Below are 27,016 nucleotides of genomic sequence, written 5' to 3' on the forward strand. Positions count from 1 at the left end.
TGTAGATAGAACGTGGTGCAGGCGATCGGAAAACTGTAGGCCTGAGGAAACGATTTTAAATTTTCCAGCGTCTCCCACCCATCTCCTAGCCCTCTCTCCAATACAGTCCAATGTAATTGATTGCTCAAAGCATGTAAGAAATATTCAGTGAATATTTGTTGATGTTAAACAAGTGTTTGTTTTCATATTTATTAAGTCAAATATATTTTTGATGTTGCTATAATACCTTGGTAATTAGAACTTTTCAAATAACATTAAGCAAGAACATATCTGACTTTCTGTGTGGTTGTGTTTACTTGTATGTTTATGGAATTTAGGCATATCTGGTTGCCTCTCTCAAGGAGTTTCTTGTCTAATGAAGTAAAGCAGATGGTAAACAATTACATGCACCATGATAGAGTGAAGACAAAGTGGAGAGCACATTCAGGACACCCACTGTAGACTTGCAGGGCAGGATCAGAAAGGGTATAGTGGAGACTTGAAGTGCTTACCCATGTCTTTTTTCTTCTCTCCATCTGGATCTTCTGGGAAAACGATATAGCCTAGGTTCCTTGCAGCTAGACATGGACTTGTTACTAGTTCTAGCCAATGCACTGTGGACAGAAGTGGTGGTCTTTTGGGTCAAGGGAGAAAGAGACAGGATTTTATAGCCCTTCAGATTCTTATTACCCTGTTTTGGCGATGTTGGAAGTGCATGTTAAAATGACAAAGTCGGCCGGGCGCAGTGGCTCACTCCTGTAATCCTGGCACTTTGGGGGGCCGAGGCGGGCGGATCAACTGAGGTTGGGAGTTTGCAACCAGCCTGACCAACAAAGAGAAACCCCATCTCTACTAAAAATACAAAATTAGCCGGGTGTGGTGGTGCATGACTGTAATCCCAGCTACTCGCGAGACTGAGGCAGGAGAATTGTTTGAACCCAGGAGGTGGAGGTTGTAGTGAGCTGAGATCGCGCCATTGTACTCCAGCCTGGGCAACAAGAGCAAAACTCCGTCTCAAAACAAACAAACAAACAAAAATGACAAAGTCACTAGGAGACAGGACTGGCATTTACTCTTGGGAGAGAGCTGCCATATCTGCCATGGACTTTGAGTGAGAAATCAACCTTTGTGGTATAAACCACTGAGATTTGAGGGTTAGGTTGCCACCTCACCATAGCATAGTCTATTCCAGTATAGAATACAGTGAGGAGATGACCTCTGAACTAAGTTTTGGCAGGCCAGGAACAAAGACTGGACAAAATCTACATGTTAGAGGCTCTCCTTTCCATCTTGCCAAGATAGAACCTGGTCCCTTAAAAGAGTTAGGGGCAAGTTTAGAGATAAAAGTAGGTTAATATTCCAGATGCTAAAGAGGTAGCAGAGTCTACTAAGTGTCAGATATGTCAGAAAAACACACCATAAAATCCTGATATCCAAGGGCCCTGGTAGGCCAAGTGCTGACGGCGCTGTCAGCAATCCACAGCTTGTCTGATTTAAGGCCTATTGTGCTCACTCTGTTTTTGCAAATACATTTCCCCTTACTGAAAATGACAGCGTGTAATAGCAGTTGGCAGAGGTGACCAGAATAAAACACTTTACCCTTTGCGATGTGTACATCCAGAAATGCCTTTAATCTTTAAATGCACTCATTTATGATTTTTGTGGGTAACAAGCCACTTTTGCTGAGTTTAATGGTAATTTCATCTGTCTTATGATTTTCAAAAACAACTTTTAGAGTATTTTTACTCTTGGAAGCATATAGAAATGACTGTATTTTCCATGCAAACATCAATTTAGTTTATGCATTTTAGAAAGAATTCCCAAACAGTGGTTTATTCTTATTTACAATCATTTCTCCCCCTTTGCTGTATGAGTTGTGTTTTATGAAGCAGCAACCATGATGTGAGGAGGAGTCTGTCTGATCAGAGGGAGAATTAACATTGCTTGAAAGAGCAGCATTCTTTCTGTGTACTCAAGTTAATTGGTGCAGTAATTTAATCATTGAGCCTCTGTTCACATTTCATGTGTAAGTCACTTAAACTTTTTTTTTTGCTTTTTTAGAATGTCTAGGTTGATGAGCATTTAAATAAATTTGTAGCATTTAAAAATGTCCTCAAAACTGATTGCAGCATGACATCCCTCAGATTTTGTATTCAGTTTTAGTTTAGTTATTTTGAAGCTTTCAGATGAAAAAAACACCTAAATTTAATATTCTGCAACAGGTTTTTCCATCACTATGCTGAAGCCCAGAGGAACGCAGTGTATTTTTTGAGTTTTAGTCTTCTATTTTTTCCTTAGGATATTTTTGACCCCAGATACTTTTTCCTTTAAATTTGACTGAGCTGTGATCATGATTCTGACCTCTAGCCTTGAAAGAAGAGGAGTTATACCTCTCAGGAGTGATGCCTCAGGCACTTTGCAAGTCGGCTGGCAGGGATTATTTCCTAGGCTGTGAAGTGATGACCTTCTACGGAGAGTGAAAGTCTGCAGTGCAGGTAAATTCCTTCAGCCAGGATTGAGAGCCTTAGGTTTGCTACCTGCTCTATGAATCAGAGTTTTCCTTCTCTATGGAGGACACATAATTTAGCAGTATATTTAAAGCCACATGTTATGTGCTCACATGTTGGTTAATTTACTGTTGGAGGTGAATATATTCTGATTTTGAGTTCCATAAAGGATTGGTTCAGAAGTAAATCTGGAAACTTGGACTAAAAAGCAAGGATGACTTTACTGTGATTAAAGGACACCTTACCTGTTATTTCTAAACAAAGTGCCCTGACAGTGCTCTCTCAGCTGTTCCCAACTTGTCTGATTTCAGTATCCCAGAGAGGATTTCTGTTGCTTCCTAAGCTATCATTACAGCAATAATATAATGCTGATTGCTACGATATTTTCAGAATACATTAAAAGGAGGAATGAAATTTAGAATGATTAATAAACACTTTTGGAATTTGTGGGATGGCATTTTGTTTTTATTCTCTGAATAGAACTGTCAGTCTGAATCCAGTAAATTTCTAGAGTTTTGAAAAATAAGAATATTCATCTATTTTTTGAGGAACATAGTCATTTCAAAAAGCATGCGTATATTTTTAAGATAAAAACTGATTTTAAACATTATGTGATGATTTTTAACACTGATGTTAAAAATGATTTATATATTTTAAGTCCTTCTGAAAAATCCTTGAGAATCCACTTATTGCCACTATCCTGTTTAGCAAATTCTAATATAAATCTAACTGACAGAATTGTGGGAAAGGCAGAGTAATATAAGAGAGTAGCTGTGTCACTGAAGGCCATGTGAAATACTTGGAAAGCCAGGATAAGGAACTATTACCAGATACAAAATGTCACTACAGATATCTTATAAAATATTCCATTTTGTTCTACTTAAAAAGTTACCTGCAATGGGTGAAAACATTTCCAATTTAAATCACACACAATTTTTCTGGTAATAGGACCATCAATGTGGTACTTGTGTAGGACTACGCCCTTTGGTCTAGAATAAAATTTCAACAGTGATTCATTCATTCATTTATTCTTTCAAAAATGGATAAGGGCTTCTTAAAGTGTTGGTAAATAGTACTGGAGGTACAACTTAGTCAAATTCTATTGTTAAATATTTCTGTTTTGCAGAGTTGAAACAAAATGGAGAAAGTTTCTCAAAATATAACTAATTGTCCTAAATCCAACTGTTTAAGATCCAGTAGATAAAGCATAATTTACCTATGTTATATCTCACTATTCTCTTTCGCTTGGCTTCTTTGTTTTTTGTTTTGTTTTGTTTTTTAGCAAAGGAAATCTGTGATATATTTGGATGCAGATTTATTTAAAAGGCCCTGGCCCATTGAATCTGGTAAAACAGAGACAGAAAGCAGAGACATACTACCTTTGTTCTATCACCAATATGATGGCATGGGACAATTGGATACTGGCTGTAGCATTGTGCTAGGTGGTACCCTTCACCCTCACCTTTGCCTTCCTCTCTCTCCCTCCCAGTCTCCCATCCCATTTTCTATGATCAAGATTTTAATTTCGCTTACATGAGAACAACTAGAGTGATGTAGCCAGGATAGTGATTACATTTCTTTTAAAAAATTGGTCCTAGTCATGAAATCAGAATATAATTAAATCATTGAGTTTTAATGACTTCAAATAGGATAATGGTATATTATAACTTGATTTGTAGTCCTACTTTTGGAAGGATATATAAATTATCTTTGTGGAATTGTATAGGCCCAGAATGTAATGAATGATGTGAATCAACATGATTTATAGTTTAAAATATTTTTCCCTTATAGGCAGCTTCTGCCTCCTGCTTGGTATTTCCACTGTGCCACCAGCATCATTTAAGTTCTTACCAGGATTACTGAAGTGGCTTCATAGCTGCTTTATTTGTCTTGGATCTCATCTTTAAATTTACCTCCCAGAATATAACCAGAGTGGATCTTTTAAAAGCTAATTGTTCTTCATTTTTAAAAATTCTTTATTACTATACATCACCTTCAGGAGAATATAGAATATGAGGTCCTTTCTTTTTCTTTAATTGCAATACTATGAATTAAAATTTTTTGAGGACATATACTATATATGTGTGTGTGTGTGTATGTATAAAGTCTTGTAGATGTACATATATAAAATATTAGATACATTATATACTATGCACAGGAGCAGAATTTTAAAAAGGATGTGGTAAGAATAATTATAAAAATAAGCTGCAATCTTTTCTTCTCATGTATTTGCCTTGTGTACCTTTTGGTGTGTGCACCTAACTTTGGAGAGCTCCGTCACTCCCCTATTTGCTTCCTGCCCTAAAGCCACAACTACATAATTACCAAGGCTGTGGCATGTTCACTCCTCCTATTTCTTCTGTTAGAAATACCTATCTCACTCCACCCACTCACCCATAGACCCTCTTGTTGAGTAATTTTTACATAATTTTCCAGACTAAGTTCATGTGCCACCATCTCAGGGAAAAAAATTATATCCCCTTGTCTGCTTCCAAAGCATTATAAATTAACGTATTTCATAATATTTTAGAGTATAGATAGTTATTTTTTCTAACACTCCAAAGATTAGGAGCTTCTTTGAGGAACAACTATCTTCTTAATCTTTACATCATTATAGGCAGACACAATGCCCAGCATGTGTTATACCTTCAATATAATTTAAACGAATTCATGCGTGAATCAGTAACGAAGAAAGGAAGGGAGGAAAGAAGGAAGGAGGGAGGAAGAGAGGGAAGGAGGGAGGGAGGGAGGGAGGGGATAGAGGGAGGAGTTAATGGATGTGTTCAAGATAAAACAACCAGTCATGGTAAAAGGAGGATTTTTAATCCGTGTCTCCATGGTTCTCTGATGGTCGATGGTAAATATATAAGGAAGGTAATTTTGCATTATTTTGGTGAGCAAATCTGTATATTACATATCAGTATCAAACATAAATATTGTTATGTAAATGTTCTCTGTTTTTCTCTAGGTTTTAAATACTTACCTGGTAACCTAATCCTATTAAAAGCTTTATTTTTGTCTTTTTTAAAAAATATTTTCTTCTGTTTTATGTAATGCCATAGGACTAGCACAAATACCTAAAATACTGACGAGCTTAAATTTCCTTTTGAAATGAGCATAGGATAGAGTGAATCACAGGAAGCAGGTTATGGATAAGGATAATGTATTTTGATGATATTCAAATTTATTCAGCAAAGACCAAATAAGTCAGAGCAGATTTGCTGGTTCATCAGTTGTGCTGCTTCTGCATTCTTATTAGTAAACTGTAACATATTTTACAAAGACTCAATCTTTTCCCACAGGGCACAGCTCTAGGTTAAGCCTTAAAAGCAACTTTCATTATAGATCGTTTATTGAAAGTAGAGTGAAGCAATTACAGTATCTCTCTGAAGAGGTATATTGGCCAAACACTCTACTTTGGAATAGTGCTTTATACTGGATTAGTTATTTAATACTTTGGCTATTATTGAAACTTGGAAATGTGTGTAGATGCCCCTTAGGGCTTATTGATACTGTGAGAAAAGCAACAGATATATTCTAGAAAAAAAATATGATCCTCATCAAGCCTTTTTTAAAGTTCAAGTGTAGACATTTGCCAATCATTGTTTTAGTTTTTTAGTTTAAAGTACCAGTGAAAGTTGTTTTGAGGATTTATGGAAACTAATATTTATCCATTTGACTCACTGTGGTAATTATTTTGTGGTGTGTTGATATAGTCAAATTTCCATTCTTTTGATTACGTGTTGTGTGCAAATTTTGATATAAAGATATAAGGGCTCTTCTTTTATATTTAGTATCTGAATTTTCTCATTTGACAAATGAGAATTAAATATATGAGATCTATATTTTTATAATGGGCCAATCATAAAATCTAGGCTTATTTTAGACAAACTAGTGTTCCTAAGAAGTCAAATATAGAAATAGTTGACTCTTTTCTCTTGAAAATTAGGGATTTTTGTCACCTTCATCTTATATTAGGGCTAGGATACTTTGTTTTTTATTTCTTTAAATTTAAAAGCTCCAAGTTTTTGAATATGTCAAATTTATTTAAATGAAACTGAATCTTGTGATTCTTTCTTGACATTTTCAAATATGATTCAAATTTGGGAAAAATTTTTTTGCCAGCTAGTAAATGATTGCTGAAATCATGAATTGAAATTTCTCTATTTAAATGGAATGCCATATTTATAAAAGTAATAGCTTGCAAGAGATTGTCAATGGCATTCAAATCTGAATCTAAAATGTATTTCTTTCATTAAATATTTGCACAAAGTTGTTACATATTTATATAGTTCATTCCCTGGGACGTTTTATACATTGTCATTTAAAAATATTCATTCTTAAAGAGATACGATAGAAACATGCTTTATGTATACATTCCAGGTGCATGCTTGTATAGTACTGTGCTGTATCCATTATCTGCTTTTGAGGCTGTAGCTGTTATTTATAGTGTTACAGTTACTGTACATTTATTTGTTCTTGATTTTAGCTTTTCCAACTGTGCATTTTCATTATCAAGGAGAGAATCTGGCTCACAGATAAAATTTCTCACCCCCATAAGTAAAATAAAAATGAACTCTCCAAAGTTAAAGTAACAATGAAAGAAACAAATTGTAGCAATGGAAGTAATGGATTTAGATGAACAATGTTTGTATTAGTTGATGGCCTTCACAAGATTTTTACCAATATGAAAGTTCAATAATTCAAGTGAATGGAATTACTTAAAAGATATACTTGATGTGCATTAATGAAATAATATTTTCTTTTCTTTTGTTTTCCTGGCATAACTGTGGTTTATTTCTTCTCCAAATTCTTTTTTGCTTCAACCATATAGGTGTAATAATATTTGGTTGAAGTGGAGTTTCAATACTGCTTGCCTAGGTTCAAAACCTGGCCCTGCTACTTATAAGTTGTTGTTTAGGGGCACTTAATCTGTCCCTCAGTTTCTGTTTTTAAAATCAGAATAATAGAATAATTAATAACTTTCTCATAGAATTGTTATGAAGATTAAATAAGTAAACACATGCAAAAAGCTTAGAAAAATATTACCATATGTAATTTAAACAACACTGGAGTTATTTACTAATCTCTTTATTGTTATGGACATTAATGTATTTTTGTTGTTGAAATGGGAGAGTGTTACAAAAAAAAGTTAGCTGGGTGTGGTGGCACGTGCCTGTAATCCCAGCTACTCAGAAGGCTGAGGCAGGAGAATCACTTGAACCTGGGAGGCGGAGGTTGAAGTGAGCGGAGATCGCCCCACTGCACTCCAGCCTGGGTGACAGAGTGAGAGTCCATCTCAAAAAAAAAAAAAAAAAGAGATAGAAAAAAGAAATGGGATAGTGTTTATTCAGTGAGCACCTAGAATTAAAAAGTGAATTGCGTGAATAAATTCTCTCATTAACATGGTTTATTGTGGTTGTAATGGTGGGGTTAGTAAAGAAGTAGAGATAGTCTCCTAGTCTCCAAAATGACTTGGCACTTGAACAGTTTAAACTACATACTAAAGTTTGTAGAAATTGTATGCAACCATCACTGCTGCCTCTGTTGTGATCATGTGGCCCTTCTTTTAGATAAGGAGTTATAGCAATACATTATATAGCATTGGATTTTGACCTTTGATATATAAATTCTGGTCATCTCAATGTATCTTGTAGGGTTAATACAGATGTAAGTAATAATAATTATAATACATTTAAGAGATTACAACATACATTGTGTTATCTGGTTCCTTCATTATGCAGTAGGTATAGTTAATTATCTTCATTTTTCTGATGAAGGCTCACTGGCTTAGAGAAGTAAAATGCCTTACCTGAGGTCACACAGTTAATCATAGTGGCAGGATGTATAGAATTGGCCTCATGTCTAATTTATATTTATTTATTAACTATTTCTAGTTACCAAAACTCTCTTAAAAATGACATTGTCTTAAGAAAAAGGTACTTACACAAAAGTAGAGTTAATATCTAGATTGTATAAGAACTTAAAGTCACTGGTGTTATAAAATAACTAAGAAAGTAGGATAAGTATTAACAATTGCTTTGGTTTATACTATTTGAAAGACTCAGAATCCTTGGCATCAGGTTGTTTTCATAATAAGTAAGGACCATATAAAATGTGTCAAGACCTTTTTCTCAATTGATATGTTTTAATAAGTTTTATAGCATTCAGTTTTTAATACAGTCTATATACTAAAATTAGAAAATTAGAACTTAGTATAGTCTATACACTAAAATTAGTATATATAGTCTATATACTAAAATTAGTATATATGGTCTATATACTAAAATTAGTATATATGGTCTATAAACTAAAATTAGTATATATGGTCTATATACTAAAATTAGTATATATGGTCTATATACTAAAATTAGTATATATGGTCTATATACTAATATTAGTATATATGGTCTATATACTAAAATTAGTATATATGGTCTATATACTAAAATTAGTATATATGGTCTATATACTAAAATTAGTATATATGGTCTATATACTAAAATTAGTATATATGGTCTATATACTAAAATTAGTATATATGGTCTATATACTAAAATTAGTATATATGGTCTATATACTAAAATTAGAATGTTTTTGAAATATGTTTTAAGAAGAAATATGTATTTTTGATAACTGTATTGGCAATTCTTAAAAACGTGGAGGAAGTGATAAATATATCATTTGGTAAGTAATTTGTGTAAAGACCCCTAATATCATTAACAGCAGGATACCTTGAAAATTAAAAGAGCTTATTTAAAATATAAGCTTATTAGCAATAACAAATGGACTTCAAAATGAAATATTTACTTTCTTACCCATTAGCATTTTAATAATGAGAATATTTTAGACATGTACCAGTTTTTGCCAGGTTATACTGCAGTGACAATCGACCTCTAAATTTCAGTGACAACAAAATAGATTGATTTCATGTTATATGTCTATTGCAGGTTGACATGTAACACAGTCTCACATTATTGTAACACAACCTTACATTGTTGTTCTTTCTTGTATGGTCAAGGGAAAGGAAAGCCAAGGTGGCATTAAGGTTCCTGCTTGGCAATGCCACAAGTCACTTGGGCTTATTTTGGACTGACCAAAGCAAGTCATGAGAAGCAGTTAATATTTTGAAATAATATCACAATCTACTACAAACACCATTATAATTCCTAGGCATGGACCCTGCTTAAGATAAATATTTCAGTTGTGTGTGTGCATGTGCGCATGTGCATGCACACTTATATCTAAAATTATATCTCATGGGTAATAGCTACATTTTTCAGCTTTTTTTATTGTTGGCTGGGATTCTAATTTTTTTTGTATCAAAATTTTCCTTGCATTTTTGTAATGTTAACATCTTATTGGAGTCAAGATTTTTGGCTTCAAGAAATAACATCCCACAGCAATCTAGTGTATTACAATGGAGAAGGGTTTATATGGATACAGGGGAATGTTGTAGAACCTACGGGTAGAAGTACTGCTGTGTTCATCTGGAACTAGAAAGTTGTCAGGCATTACTATTACTCTCTCTCTCTTTCTGGATTTTCTTCTTATTTCCATGTGTGTGTTTCCTTCTTTTCTCTTTTCAAATGGTCATTTTTCCCTGCTTTTTCATTCATTTGGTACTCAGTGACAGCACCATAGCCCCTGAGTTTACCTGTCTCAACTTTAGAAAACATCAAAGACTCGACCATCCTTTCTGAATCCCAATTCTGATTTCCCAAAAGAGAGAAGCACCAGCTGGTAGGCTGTAAGTGGCCCACTATGTAATTTAAATCACAGAATTTTAGTCTCTATGGATTAGGGGAGGTAGGAGGAGAAATTTGTAGAAAGAAGATTGGACAGACAATCCAAAAGCTGTCTATTATTCAAAGGTTAAATTTCTTATTAAAATAAGAAACTTTAGAATTTTTTAAAAAATAATTATTTTCATGAATATGTTTCAAAGAAGTTTTCAGTTTTTTTTTCTTACTGTTGATAGACAGGGAAATCTGATAAGCACACTGATAAAGCTCTAAAATTAATGAACAGGGAGTTCTGAAGCTGTTAAACTGTAAAAGAAAAAGCTATTGGATATAGTCATATTCTTTTATACACTTTGTTCTTTCCTTAACCCAGAGGCAGTGTTAGGTCAATGCTCCAACTACACAACTAGCCATCTCCCGTAAGACCCAAGGCAACTGTTTCTCTAGAATAAGGGAGAAAAAGAAAGAAATCCTCACAATTCTTTAAAAAAAGTATTTCAATTTTTCTCAAACATTAAATTGTGCATTAAGCTTGTCTAATATAATTTCAATGTTCTTTTAAATTCCATGAAGTTTAGCTGCACTGGTAAAGCGGATTTAATAGATCAGAACATTATACTTTTTTCTCCATCTTTTTATTTAGAAAGTTTGTAAACCTAAGAAAGGTAGAAGGGCTAAAACAGTGATTTCCCATATATCCTTCAACTGGATTCACCAATTTTTGCCACATTTGCTTATGTCTTCCTACATGTATACTTCTATCTCCCTACCTACATTGAACATAGTTTACTCAACTAAAAGAAGACCAGTTAATTCCCTCTGGAAGAACTTTATCGCCTTCACTTTATTTTGTACTGCATCTCCTGCTTTTTTGTCACATGGAAAATGCTCTTGTAAAAAATATACCTCAATCTAATGTGAATAACCAAAATGGCTCAGGGGCCTTTTCAGTCACCTATTAAGCCCCTCTCTTATGAGAAGAGATGTATTACAGCATAGGTATAACTTTGCCTGTTGTCATTGGTTTGCACACAAAATGTCTTTAAATTTTGTGTGGATGCTTATTTTCTTGACCACTTTGCCGGAGCTATTCCATTTATTTTATACACGCTGGAAAATGATTTAGAGTCAACAGCAGGTGGCAGTGCTAGCAAACTTTGTGCTTTTGGTACATAATCAGCTCAGAAAGTGATGTCTTTCAGTAGTACCACAGGAGCAATACAATTAGTAAGGAGTCCTTAAATACCTATGCTTATCTCCAATTTATTTTGAGAATTATTTTTGAAATCAGTTGAAAATTATGGATAAATGTATTTAGAAATACTAGTTTAGAGACTGAATTTTGTTATCATTGTGAGATCAAATAACTGAGAAAAATAGGTTTGTTTTATCCTTGTTTCTGGTTTATTCCATAACCAGAAAAAAAAATGTGAATACTTAAAATTAGAAAGATAAGGTAGTTTGAATCCTGTTAAAATTTGCTGGAAAAATGTCACAGCAACATTTATTTCTATTGATGAAAAGGTAGTTATGTATTTTGAAATTTTGTGGCAAACTTTAAGAAAGCTCTTATAAAGCAAAACTACTCTGATTCACCAGGGTAACAAATTTTAGAAAGCTTAAATTGCTCTTGACATTTATGGAAATAATTTCAAAAATGCTCTTTAGTTATAATTTGTTTCAAAGACCATAATTTGTTGCAATTCTCTTCTTTCATTTCATAGAAAAGGAAACTGGACAAGCAAGGAATTTTTGTTTTCATTGAGGTATTTGATTTTTCACAACTTTTGTGTCATTTTACCAGAAACAACAAAGACTTTTTAGTTTTTGGATTTTTTATTTTAGTTTTATGTTCTTGGATTTTAATAGTTCTTCTGTACATGTGTTTCAATAACTTACATATGGCTTATTTAAATATTTGTATATTTATAGGTTCATATATCATCTAGATATCAGATAATAGCAGAGTAGTTGATTTCTTTTACTAATATGATTATTTAACATTAAGAACTCAGAACACTTAAAATTAGCATAGAATTGAAAGCTTATGTAGTTTAATGAGATCATTGCTCCAATGGAGAAACTGAGGCCCAGGAAGGCTTTCAGTGAAGGAGACTTAATGGTATAGAAAGATCCTGTTACATTCTCTCTTGATTCTCAGGCTGTCTCAGGAACAACTCAGTTGCAAATTATTATTTTATTTACTTACACTCTCAGGACTCCTGCATTCACTAGGTTCTGTATTTTACTATGAAGAAAATTACTGATAAAAATTCTGTCCTCCCCAAGAAGCATGCATTTTAGCCATTTCTCTAATTAACTGGTTGGCCTCATACCCCCATTTGCTAGATGTGTAATTAAAATTCAATGAGTCTTCCTGAACTATAGTTTCAGTGCTTTTGAGAACTATGTAGCAGCAGCTATTATTATTCCTACCTTTTAAGACTGACCAGTGAAAAAAAATGATAAAATGTTTAAGTTATATTAAGATAAAACAGCAAGTCATCAAAAGGTGTGAGGAGGAAAATAGAACTCTGAGGCATAATTACCGATTCCCCAAGGAGCAGCCTTTCCCACGAAAAACAAACAAGACAGAATGAAATCTTAAAATTTTCTTCAAGGATTACATTAGAATTAGGAAATGAAATGGAAACATTCTATGCATTATATGTGGAATAAATCATTTTGAAATAGAAGCACACTGCCTGTTCTCAATAAGATATCAATGATTTATTGAAGTTATTAGTTAACTGAAACACACAATTTTTGGCATACTATTGAAATTTAACTTTGATTACATTTTAATTATTACTCCATTAAAACCTATTATTTACATACAATAGCTTTTTATAAGGTTAGGCAAATCACTGTTTCTTGAAAATTCTCAGGTCATGTGTGCAGCCAAGTGACAGTGCCTTAGAAAGAGAACTTTAGTTTGGCCTGTGGTAATCTATGTTTTAAATTACAGCACAACTCATTCCAAATCAATATAATGAATTGATTTGTAAACGTTTGAGGCAGGACTGCTTTCTTTGGATTTTGTCTATTGAATGTGCACTGCAGTTAAAGCATCCTTTTTCTGCATAATTAAGTCTATGTTCTTGGCTTTTCACTGAGTTTAAACTGGTTTTAAAAGGCAGAAATGTATGTTAAGGCAAAATTATGCACATCCATTTTTCTTAGTCTTATAAATATTGAAGCATTTTTTTCCCTTTTAGTGAGAAATGGAAGAGAAAATAAAGCTGAATGCCCTGAACTTTAGTTCCCCTTTCTGAGGATATTTTAAACTATTTTAATTCTGGGAAGCATTGAACATACTTCCCTCAAATGCCTAAATTGCCTGAATACACAGTAACATTCTTTATTCTTACAGTGAGGGCAATGTTTAAATTATGGTATATGAGAATGAGTGAACAAGAACAAGATGGTGATTTGAATTCTGAGAATTCTGAAAAGATTTTGAGCTAATGTATAAATAGAAAGAGCTATTGTAAAAAATCAATTCAACCAACATTTATTGAGCACATGTAATAGTGCCTTATATGTCGCAGACATTGGGTTAGTCACTTCATAAATATCTTCCAATTTCACAACAATCCTGCAGATTGTTTTATTCCACGTCTACATATGAGAAACTAGAAAGTCAAGCTATTGAAACTAGGATTAAAACATAAATCTCCGTCATGATCTTTTGGCTCCGAAAGCAACATATTGCTTTGCCACCTACCAGTTGTCACGTGCTAGAGATATAAAAATGAATAAACTCAGTTCCTGCCTTCAAGAAATTCATAAGGGTGGTCTATTGGGAAAGAAAGCCATTCAAACAGTTTACATTATCATGTGATAAATCGCAATACATAATGATGTACTATGGTAAGGAGGGAATTATTTCCGATAATGGGAGCTAAATGCATAATCATTGAGATATGAGAAGGTTATAGTGCGGAAGAAGTTAAAAGTAGTGTTGCATGGTGGATTTTGAAGGGCCTGGAAATTTATGCTCAATAGCTTGGGACTCCTGGGTTACTCGGCTTTCAAACAACCCTCATGATTAGTTTCTTAAATGGTTGTTGGTGCTAGTGGATTTAATATTTAATGTCTTTGAATATACATTTGAATGCTTTGAAACTCCAAATTATTGAAAATTAGTAATTATCTAAGTTTTATTCCCCCAGACTTTCGTAGCTCAGGATACATTTTAACAGGAGTTATTTGCTATTCTCATTAACAAAGCATATTATTTTATATTTTAAATTTACTCATACTTACACAGTAGATTTCAGTTGTCAATAATCATTATTGTAAAAGAATCCATACAAGATGAAGTACTGGTAGTATTCACTTGGCAACTTTATATCACATTTTCCAGGGTTTATGCAATATAAACGGGATTTTAGACAGTGTACATGGCTGCATTATAAGAGAGATGAATTTTAGGAGTTTAGATTTTTTAAAAATATAATTGTAGACAAAGAATATTTTTGGAGCTGTTAATAACCTTAATGTTTTTAAGTATATATTTGCTGTCATTTCATCTGACACATTGATTGAATTACACATAAGCAACCCCTACAAATGGCTACCTTGCAGGGATTGGAGATGTTGGTAAGTTCTATATTGTCTTCTATTAGAGATAATTATATTTTAAAGTGGACACTCAAAATTTTATTTTTAAATTTCATTTGTAATTTGGGAATTGATAGAAACTTTAAATACTTGGAGCGTCATCCTATATATTATCTTATTTCAGCTTGGAGATATTGTATTTTCCATGTCCTCAATGGATAACATCTCCTATAATGTTATCCAGTTATATGAGATTTATTGCACTGTTGGTTAATGCTTTTTTGTGGCCTTAATATCAGTAGTTTTATTTTGAAACAAAAGTTGTTGCTTTATGGATATATGTATAAGTTCTGAAATACTTTTCTGATAAAAATATGGATATAACATATATTAGGAACTTCAAACTGTTAGAGGGCTCAAGTTATACTTTTCTTTAAGATAAAAATATTTTAAAATGTGTAGCATCACCCTGGAAAGAAACAATTGTATAGAAATGCAACTATTCTCCTCATAAGCACTGATACTAGCTCCTCCCACATCTGTACGGTTTGATCTGTTGTTTCTCTTCACCACAAAGCAGGTTTCCTTATCACTGTCAACAGCATGAAATCAGACATCAAGCTTGCCATTAAAACTTTTCACATTTTTCCTAAATGTTTTCTAAACATGAAACTATAATAGAAAGAAGGAGATTTGACATCAAGAAAGGAATAAGCAATTTTTATTATGGATGTCAAATATAATAGAAAGGTAACAATTGATCATTAGATTTTTTTTTTTTAAAGATCTCTGGGTTAAAGGTGTTCAATGTTCCTGAGACAATATATGAGTCAGTTGACTATAGTTTCTGTATATGTATACGTGTGTGTGTTTAATCTTGTTATTGCTACTTCTTAATAAAAGAGAACCTCATTTCTGAGGTTCTTTGTAGGATATTGTACTGGGTTAGAATTCATTTTTATGCCTTGTATATACAAACAGGCCCAAACAGATTTTATGTTGACTTCATCATGGCAGTATTAGGAAATAACTGTGATTCCAAGTGATGGCCTTACTATTGAATTGATTTTTGCCTAGGAGGCAAAAATCTTAAATTCTTACTAGCTTGTTAATATGTCAGGATATATTTGGAAAGTAGGAAGTGTTTCCTAATTATTATCCTAGTAACTCCAACTCTATGTACTTTCTTTTTTTAACAATATAAAGAGGTGTGAGCTTCAATTAATATTTGGGATTACAAAATAACATATTTAAAGGTATAAAGTGTGTAAATATCATTATTCTAATAAAAATTCAAATTTATAAGATGAAACCTCTGCATAGCCTTGAATAAATTGCTCCTAGTAAAAATCCTAAAATGACCATTAGAGGGTGCAAAGACATTGCAGAAACGAACAAACTTTCCTAGAATGAGAAATAACTGAGAGAAGTGTATCTTTGTGACCATGAAATGCTTAACATTTCAGAAAACATTCAAAGCTTCCAGAGCATTTCGTTGAACATGAGATAAGTGTATGTTCATCTGAGTATAATCCTACTTTTCTTATTTGATTTCTTCTGAATGAGCAAGTTGTCACTCTGTTGGTTCTTGAAAAGCTTAAATAAGATCAAATCAGTAAAGCAGTGTTAAAAGGGGAATGTCATTATAGTTGCTGCAATTGAAAAACTGAATCCGGTTTTTTTTTTAGGTCATAAATTATCATTTTAGAGAAATTTAGATTATAAGTTTTACTCTTTGTAAAGACAAACTTTTGATTGGGGAGAGATAATCAATTCTTGAAAAAAAGAAGCTTTGGGAAAGTTTGAGAAAGAAAGACAAATGCTATAAATATCTTCTAATTCAATACATAATGCAAAATTTCTATTTATTTATTAATGTTGAGTGTTAAGATTATTTTCTATGCCAGATGATACAATTCTGTGGCACGTGTCTATTGATTGACCTTAATAGGTCCTTTGGTTTTTTGAAAATTTTGAGATAACAAACCCAAACTAAGCAAGACAACAAATCTAACATTAACTGTAAATATTAATAGATTATTTGACAGAAGGAACGTGCAAGTTGATTCTGATAGAGCAGTTGTTTTAATAAGTTTTTATCGCGTGGTCCTAGTTGGACAGAAAGGTGAGATTAAATTTTTTAAAAAATATTTTTTGTTTTGAGATAAGATTAGAAGAAATTGAAAACTGCATCTACTGTTATTTATAAGTGAGAGAAATAAACAATGAATATTAAACATTTAGTTTTAAGGCAATTTCTGAAAGAACTGCTTTAGACATAATCTCTGTGATGATTTTATATCAGCTTTTAAAAATAAAATCAGCTTTTGAAGTGAAATCTCACAGGAGATGTTAAGTCAATAAAAACATTTTATTTTGTTGTTGTGGGTTGTCATCTACTAAGAGATGCCCCAAAGCTCCCAGCATTCCTCATTTTTACACCATCAGGACCTTAGAACCACAGGAAGCACCTAAAAATTATCGTCTTTATTTATTTTATTTATTTTGTGGTGACTATCCTCCTTATCGAGGAGCTGAATTAAGGGAAGATCTACTGTAAAGAGCAGTAACTAGTCATCTCAAAAAGTCCAGAAGAATAAATAATTTAGCTCTAGTCAATGTATTCAATATTCAGTTACCATATGTCAGGCATTGGTCAACCTGTTTTTTTTTTTTTTTGAGACGGAGTCTCGCTCTGTCGCCCAGGCTGGAGTGCAGTGGCGCGATCTCGGCTCACTGCAAGCTCCGCCTCCTGGGTTCACGCCATTCTCCTGCCTCAGCCTCCCGAGTAGCTGGGATTACAGGCACCCGTCACTACGCCCGGCTAATTTTTTTGTATTTTTAGTAGAGACGGGGTTTCACCATGTTAGCCAGGATGGTCTCGATCTCCTGACCTGGTGATCCGCCCACCTCGTCCTCCCAAAGTGCTGGGATTACAGGCATGAGCCACCGCACGCGGCCAACCTGTTGTATTTTAAGATCAATCAGTACTTAGTACTTAGAGTTTTAGGAAGCTGAACTTATTGTTCCTTTAGATTCTACATCTACTCAGGAAATGTAAGGTATCTTAGTACCTTTAACAAATATTCCAATCACTCCAGTAATTTCTGGATGCTACAGAATTGGGTATAACTGAGTTATGAAAGGAAGTGGCATTTTCTAATTTAGCGTTGATATGGGCCTTCTGTGGCTCGTTATGCTACATTGATACTCACCATAGTAGTCAATTAATTTTGTACCTCAATTGCACAGATTTGGTACTATTTTGACATCTAATGCCAGGGAGGGCAGAGAGTTCCACATTGGGAAAAAAAAAGTTAGTGTTTAAAAGGAGTTATGTTATATTGTGAGTGTACCTATTTTTTTTTCACTCATAAGTCAGTGGGAACAGCCAAAGGTTATTTAATTCATTCCTCAACCTGTCCTAAGGACTCCATGCCATCCTGCAAAGACAGATTGGCATGGACATTCTTTAAATGTCCCATGGACATTCTTTAAATGTCTCAAGGGAAGGAAAAATCTATAAGCTACCTTGGTGACCCATCTTAGTGTGGAATAACCCTCATACATTTATACAAGAAAGAATGAAGAAAATTCTAGTTTGACATAAAAGTCATCATTTATGATGAGTCACTCTGAGAATGAGGGGGCGACTGCACATTTCTTCTATTCCCTTATGGAGAAGATGAATGACCTCTTACAGCCTTAACTTTCCCCTTGTGTTCTGCTTGAAATAATCGTGATCCTGTGAATGTTAACTGAAAGAAAATCAAGAACAGATGTCAGGCAACATATATAATTTTGGGAAAATAAGAGGTTGAGGAAACCGCTGAATATCTTCCTCTTCAACTTTTTTTTTTCATAATTCATAGCTTGCTTTCTGACTTTCCTCTGCTCACATCTATTTCTCCCAGCTCATTTTCTCCCAAACTCCTGTCAGTGAACACAAGCTTGAGTCTTGACAAATCATGGCACTCAAGTGCAGAACTCTCTAAGGCATTGTCACAGAAAGGAGGCAATTAAAGAAGAGGAGGAGGAGGAGGAGGAAGGGAAGAAGGTGGAGGAGCCGACTTAAGTGAATGAGGTTAGACAGCTCTAAAATCTGGAATGCTCATCTCAGCCCTAACTCGGAAGTTGATGCCCCAGGGGCAGGGTGAATGGATGATGGGTAAGGGGAATATATTTCCAAGAAGAAGTATGGGAAATAGACGGGCCCTCAATGTAACATTAATACACTGTTCTGTTGGGTCTCAGGGATAACCTATGTTTCCCTGGCCACACATACTGCTTTGGAAATTTGAAGAAAACAAGATATAAAAAGCAACCAAAGCAGGAGTTATATTTGAATAAGATGATAATTTCAGAATAATGTCTCTGGAGATGGTCTATTCAAGAGTTTTGTGGATATGATGCTATTTTAATGAAACCAATATGCGAAATGCATCATATTGCCACCTAATCAAGCTGTGATAATGTTTCCATTGGATATTACATCAGTGTTCTGTTCTGATTCCAGATGAAATTTAAGGCGTTGACTACCAACTATAAAGTCCAAAATTATCTGGATTATGGTTACTTTCTTCCCTCCTGATGTTGTATGTTGTGAATTTAGACTTCTGGGGCATTCTCACCACTAGTTTTTAGATTACATTGATGAGAATTATAGAGTAAAACTTGTTTTCATGCGTTCTTGCTTAGGGAATACTGGCTAGCTTTCTTGGGGGGGCAGGAAGAAGAATATCTAAGCATGTAAATAGCGTCTATTGATATTGGACTTTCTTTGAAAAAGTTTTATTTCAAAATTTGAAGTATTTAAACTATTTAAAGTAACTGGGTCCTTGAAGTTTCAAATATTGTTCTGCATGTATAACCTTATGCTTAAGTTTTATAGATTTAAATTTATGTTCTAAATAATGCAATTCTGGCTTAGGGATAGGGGATGGGAATGTAAAATGATTCCAAAATGTGAAAATGTTACTTTTTAACCTTCTTTTATAAAATATATTACTGAAACTTCTAGATATTTTAATAAATCCCTTGTTGCCATGGACCCATCCTGGTTATCTCCTAATTAGAACCCTACTTCCACTCTGTCTCTACTCTAATTCATTCAGTTTGTTTTATTCATAGTGGCCACCATTATCTATTTTTAATTAATAGACTTATTTTTAAAGCAGTTAGGTTTACAGAGCAATTGAGAAGAAAATACAGAGAGTTCATATATACCTCTCCAACCTCCCACAGTTTCCCTTATTACTAATCTGTTGCCACATTTGTTATCGATGAGCCAATACAGGTATCTTATTATTAACTAAAATCCATAGTGGACATCATCATTTACTCTTTGTATTAAATAGCCTGTATTTTTGACAAATATAAAATGACATGTATCCACCATTACAATATCATACAGAATAGTTTTACTATCCTAAAAGTTGCTTGTGTTTTACCTGGTCATCTCTCCCTATCTCCCACGGATCACTGGCAACCGTTTTTTTTTTTTTTTAACTTTTCCTGTGCTTTGCCTTTTATGAAATGTCATTTATTTGGAATCGTTTAGTATTTAGCCTTTTCAGATTAGTTTATTTGACTTAACAATATGTGTTTAAGTTTCCTCTATGTCTTTTGTGTAACTTTTATTGCTGAATAATGTTCCACCGTGTGGATATGCCACAGTTTATTTATCCATTCACCTATTGAATGCAATGTCTTGATTGCTTTCACGTTTTGGAAATTATGAATAAAGCTGCTATAAACATGTATGTGCAGGTTTTTGTGTGGGCATGCATTTTAAGTTCCTTTGGGTAAATACCAAGGAGGTCTACTGCTGGATCCTCTCTTAAGAGTATAGGTAGTTTTGGAAGAAACTGCCAGACTGTCTTCCAAAGTGGCTATACCATTTTGCATTCCCATTAGCAATAAGTGAGAGTTCCCATTTGTATACATCCAGGCCAGTATTTCATATGGTCAGTGTTTTGAATTTTAGACATTCTAATACTAACAGATGTATAGTAGTATTTCACTGTTGTTTCAATATGCTATCCCTTAATGTATGTTGAGCATCTTTTTATACGTCCAGTTGTCATGTGTGTATCTTCTTTGGTGAGATATCTTTTCAGATCTTTTGCCCATTTTAAAATTGGGTTGTTTTCTTTTCTTTTCTTTTTTTCTTTCTTTCTTTCTTTCTTTTTTTTTTTTTTTGATTCTAAGAGTTGTTTGTACATTTCAGATACTGGCAAAGATTCTCTCCTAACATGTGGCTTGTCTTTCATTTTCTTAACACTCTGTTTCATAAAGGTTTACAATGTTAATGAAGTCCAGCATCTCAATTTTTTCTTTCATGGATCATGATTTTGGTGTTGTACCTAAGAAATCATTGCCAAATCCAATTTCATATAGGTTTTCCTATATGTTACTTTCTAGGAGTTCTATAGTTTGTGTTTTACATTTAGATCTTTGATCTATTTTGAGTTAATTTTTGTGAAGTGTGTAAAGCCTGTGCTAGATTCTTCTTGTTTTTTACATGTGCATGTCCAGTACTTCCATCACCATTTGTAGAAAACCCCATGTTTTCTCCTTTTATTTGCCTTTCCTCCTTTGTAAAAAATCAGTTGATTATATTTGTGTGGGTTTATTTCTGGGATACCTACTCTGTTTCATTTATCTATTTGTGTATTCTTTTGACAATACAGTCCTAATTACTGTAATTTTATAGTAAGTTTAAAGTTGAGTAGTGTCAGTCCTCCAACTTTGTTCTTCTTTAATACTGTGCTGACTATTCTGGATCTTTTGCCTTTCCATGAGAACTTTAAACTCTGTCAATATTCACAAAATAACTTGCTGGGATTTTGATTAAGACTGCATTGAATTTATATATCAAGTTTATATTCCTGGATTTCATCAAGGCCTCCCAGCTCTGTGAGTTCCTGAACTTTAAACTCAGTTTGTCAATATTCACAAAATAACTTGCTGGGATTTTGATTAAGACTGCATTGAATTTGTACATCAAGTTGGGAAGAATTCTCTCTTAACAATTTGAAGTCTTTCTATCAATGAACATGGAATATATCTCCATTTATTTAGATCTCTTTCATCAAAGTTTTCCTCAGATAGACCTTATACATCTTTTGTTAGGTTCATACACAAATATCTCATTTTTAGGGTGCTACATTGTAGTTTTAATTTCAAATTCTACTTGTTCATTGCTGGTATACAGGAAAGCACTTGACTTTTGTATATTAATTTTGTATCCTGCAATCCTGCTATAATTGCTTAGTAGTTCTAGGAAGGTTTTTTTTATGATTCTTTGGAATTTTCTACATAGATAATTATACCATCTGTGAACAAGGAGAGTTTTATTTCCTTCTTCCCAATCTTTTGAGAAGAATATACATATATTACTCTACATATATTAAATAATATAGGCCGGGCGTGGTGGCTCACGCCTGTAATCCTAGCACTTTGGGAGGCCGAGGCGAGTGGATCACCTGAGGTCAGGAGTTCGAGACCAGCCTGGCCAATATGGCAAAACCTTGTCTCTACTAAAAATACAAAAATTAGCTGGGTGTGGTGGCACATGCCTGTAATCCCAGCTACTCAGGAGGCTGAGGCAGGAGAATTTCTTGAACCCAGAGGTGGAGGTTGCAGTGAGCTGAGATCGCACCACTTCACTTGAGCCTGGGCATAGGAGCGAAACTCCATCTAAAAAAAAAAAAAGAATATATATATATATATAAAACTATATACATAAAAAGATTATAACCTTTTTTATATAGTAATATTTATTGTTAAGATACTTGAGTTTATGGGAATAGTAGGACTGCAGACCTAAGAAAACCTTTATATGATAAGGTTAATTTCTGTTGCTTATCTCTCTTTTTACTATGACCCAACATGCTTCACAGGCGCTTGGTGAGAGGTTCACAGTTTCACCTCCCTTCCCACAGCCATGACCCACTCTCTGAAATCATCATAGGAGGCCTGGGGGCCTCTTGGGATCCTGGATTTCATCAATGCCTCCCAGCTCTCTGAGTTTCTGATGTGTCCAAGCCCCTAAGACAGGCTTAAAAGAAGCCCAGAATGCATTTGCTTTTTGCTGACAAAATAATCAGTGTTCATTGACCTCAAAACTACAACTATTCAAGGAACAATCCTCAAAAAATGCTGCATTCAGAACTGCTTACCCTTCTTAAAAAGTGTCATGACAAATTTCATCATACTTTACACCCTTGTTTACCTAAGTCACTTTTGGAAGCCCAAGAATCTCAGTTCATACATTATCACCTGGGCTCATGTCCCATAAACCTTGAATATCCCCTAATATGACCACATCATTCACTCCCACCCCATACTCCAAACTCTTTCACTGTGCTCTGTTTATCATCAAAATCTAACCTCTCTGGTATCTTCAACTCTCTTCTCATCATTCCCTTCACCTTTTTTCTTTAACTGAAATCTGGTCATCCTTGAAAACACTGATTACTTTCTAGTTCTTTCCATTAATGGCTATTTTTATTTACCTTCTTTCTGTTTCATTGTTCCTTCAGACAACCGTATCTCCCTGTCCCCCACAAAAGACAAGATCCTCTGAAGTCCATTGTCCTTTCTTGGGAATCTACCAGCCTCCCCCTCATTCACTGAAGAGTTGAGCATCTAGATCAGTCTTCATTTTTGGAGACTTCAATATCCATGAGGATGACCACGCCTGAGACCACTGAGCTCCTAGACCTCACTTTTCCTGGCCCCACTTTAGTCCATGTCATACCACAGACTTTGAATTACTAACAGTTATACCACCTTCAAAATAAGGACTTCAGGCATTACACTCTTTTACCAACTGTTAGTTTCCTATTGCTGCTGTGATAAACTTAGTGGCTTAGACAACGCCAATTTTTTAATCTTATGATTTTGGGGTAAGATATCCAAAATGGGTCTCACAGGCTAAAATCAAGGTGTAAGCAGAGCTGCCTTCCTTCTAGAGGCTCTATAAAGAATGTATTTTATTGCCTTTTTCAGCTTCTAGAGGCCACCTGCTTTCCTTGCCTTGCAACTGTGTCCTCCTCCTTCAAAGCTAGCAGCATACAGTCTTCAACTCTCTCTGAATTTGACCCCGTTTCTTTCATTACATCTCCTTTGTCTGATCCTCATGTCTCTGATCCCCATATCTCCCTCTTATAAGGACCATTTTGATTATATTGGGCTCACCCAGGTAATTCAGGAAACTCTCCCATTTTCAAGACCCTGAATCACATCTGCAAATTCCCTTTTGCCATGTAAGGTAACATATTCACAGATTTGGGGATTCAGATGTGGACATCTTTTGTAGGCCATTATTTTCTCTACTAGATGAGCTATCTTATATTTCTAGGTCACTTAGTGATTCCCTGTCTCCAACAATTATTTGATTACCTTTGGATCTAATCCATTTACTGTACCACTTATTCGTCATCTATTATTTTCTTAATGGACTTACTTTTCTCCTTATCCAATTTACATTCTATGGTCCTTTACTACAATTACTCCCTAGCAGATACTTTCAACACCTCTCTCCCTCACCCTGAACCCTCTCCTGCCTTCTGTAATACTCATCAGGCTGTATCCCTAGTTAAGTCCAACCAACTCTCTGCCTACCTACTTTGTCCCTGCCCCCGCACCTGAGTAGCAGAATGTGACTAGGAAAAAACCCCACAGGTTCAGGAGTAATCTTTCTTATCCCCCTCCTCTTGTTTCCTTGGATGCCGAGGGACGTAAATAACGTACCTCTCCTGTCTCTAGCCTCTCATTCACTCTGCACTGAATGGGGAGCTGTGACTTTATTTACTTGGGAGATTAAAACGAGGAATTAGAGCCTCTCCCTCCTTGTCCTTGGGATCTGGCTGCTTGCAGAAGTATGAGGTCCCCTCTTCTCTGTGCTGTGCTGGTTTGAGAGGGCTCTGATCCTATGGGGAGTTTTCAGTTTTCCAGCACTGACAATAACTGTGTTGGTGAACCTATCTAATTTTGGGGCTTTAATATTAGGAAGTTCACTTGCCCACAGATATCAGATACATTTTTCAAAATCAGGATGAAATAAAAGTAATATTTGGTTTCCTATTTGCATTTTTCTCACCTTTTTTTCTCAGTTGAGATAAAACTCAATTGAGTCCCTTGAAACTCTCACTACTCTATCTAAAGTAGCCCTCTTTCACTCTCAATTGCTTTGTCCTGATTGATTCTTCTTCATAATGCTTGACCTATATATTTATTTGTCTGCTGTCTGTTTCCTTTGCTAAATATAAGACACATGAGTGAGGGTAGGATGTTTGTTTTAGTCTATTCCTAGTGCCTGGAACAGTTCTTGGCTCATAGCAGGTTCTGAATGTATATTTCTTGATGATTATTGAAGGAAAGAATGTGAGGACATTTTCAGTATCTGAAGGTTCAATTTTGACTCGTGTAATTGTATTTTGTTTTATTACAAATATGTCAACTCTCAATTTTCTAGGGTAGAGTTAATGATTTGGAGATTAAGCTTGGTAAAATTTAATAATATTTCATGTGTTAAAAGTTAACTACATATTAGCTAAAAATTCTGCATAGTAATTTTCCATGAAAGTTTGTAATAACTGACATATCAAATTGTGTTTGCTTTAACCTGGGGATGTTCTTTTCTTTGTCAATCAGAAGTATAGAACAGTAACTTAAATGTTGGAATTCAAGCAAAAAAGCTGAGAGATTAATATTTTTAAAACCTCTTAAAATTAGAAAAAAAGGGGCCGGGCGTGGTGGCTCACGCCTGTAATCCCAGCACTTTGTGGGGGCTGAAGTGGGCAGATCACGAAGTCAGGAGATCAAGACCATCCTGGCTAACACGGTGAAAACCTGTCTCTACTAAAAATAGAAAAAAAAAATTAGCTGGGGGTGGTGGCTGGCACCTGTAGTCCTAGCTACTCGGGAGGCTGAGGCAGGAGAATGGCATGAACCTGGGAGGTGAGCTGAGATCGGGCCATTGGACTCCAGCCTGGGCAACAGAGTGAGACTCTGTCGCAGAAAAAAAAAAAAAAAAAAAAAAGGAAAAGATAAGATTACGTCTTAAAAGCATGGTATGAAGAACAAGTTGGCCAGGCGCGGTGGCTCACACCTGTAATCCCAGCACTTTGGGAGGCTGAGGCGGGAGGATCACCTGAGGTCAGGAGTTAGAGACCAGCCTGGCCAACATGGTAAAACTCCATCTCTACTAAAAATACAAAAATTAGCTGGGCATGGTGGTAGGCACCTGTAATCCCAGCTACTTGGGAGGCTGAGGCAGGAGAATTGCTTAAACCCGGTAGGCGGAGGTTGCAGTGAGCCAAGATCTTGCCATTGCACTCCAGCCTGGGTGACAGAGGGAGACTCTGTCTCAAAAAATTAAAAAAAAAAAAAAAAAAAAGTTATTTTTGCCCTCTCTCTGAGTTCAACTGGATTGAAAAAATACAGGTCTAATAAGTTGTCCTCTTTTGAAAGCTGTAATGAAATGTAGCTTCATTAGCAATGGTTAGAGAAATGCTGCTAGACAAGACAACAGTTTATTCCAAGTGTCAGACTGAAAGATGTAACAGACATCTACTGTTCTTTTCTGGTAACAGACCCAGGTTTTCCTTCTGGGAGTTTTCCTTCTCCCATTTGCAGTCCATGTGATTCACATGCCCTGATTGCTCTCCTAGGTCCAGAGGGGGTCATGAGGATCAAGCTTGAGTGCTCACCAGATTCCATGTCTCTGGCCACATTTACTGGTGAACATTTACTATGGACTCATGATCCAAGCTCTCCTGATGAATATGAATGCCAGGACTTCTGTTGGAGCTCTTGGGAACAAAGTATGCATTTTAGATGGAGTTGATCTGCTTAGCAGAACATAAGATTATAAAAAAATGTTTTTTAAAAATAAAAATACTGTGGCTGCCAGTAGCTATCTTGCTGGAGGCAGGCCAACTGACTGAAAATCCATTCTCCAAAAACTAATTATCTGAAATTAAATTTTCCTAATGAAAATTTGTTATGGAAAATATAACAATTTACCAAAACCTTATTTAACAACTTGTAAAGATTACCACAATTTATACTGGGTGCTATGCTTTTAAAAGCTTATGAAGATTATTAGTTTTTATTTTTCTTCCTATAAGCAGTTTAAATAATGTTCTAGTTTATGAATTCTAAAGATTATAGGGTGACTTATTTTTCTTAAATATCTATATTTAACAT

General features: G+C 34.7%; 1 long non-coding RNA gene across 1 annotated transcript in view; it reads left to right on the top strand.

Moving 5' to 3' along the window:
- The first annotated feature begins 1 nt into the window (after window position 1).
- LOC117980340 (uncharacterized) overlaps window positions 2-27,016 on the top strand; it is a 389,144-nt gene continuing 362,129 nt past the window's right edge. The window contains exon 1 of the long non-coding RNA XR_010112212.1: window positions 2-133. This is a non-coding gene — a long non-coding RNA (uncharacterized LOC117980340). The remainder of the gene's footprint in view (window positions 134-27,016) is intronic.

This window comes from Pan paniscus, chromosome 4 (assembly GCF_029289425.2).
Source record: "Pan paniscus chromosome 4, NHGRI_mPanPan1-v2.0_pri, whole genome shotgun sequence".
NCBI classification, from domain to species: Eukaryota; Metazoa; Chordata; class Mammalia; order Primates; family Hominidae; genus Pan; species Pan paniscus.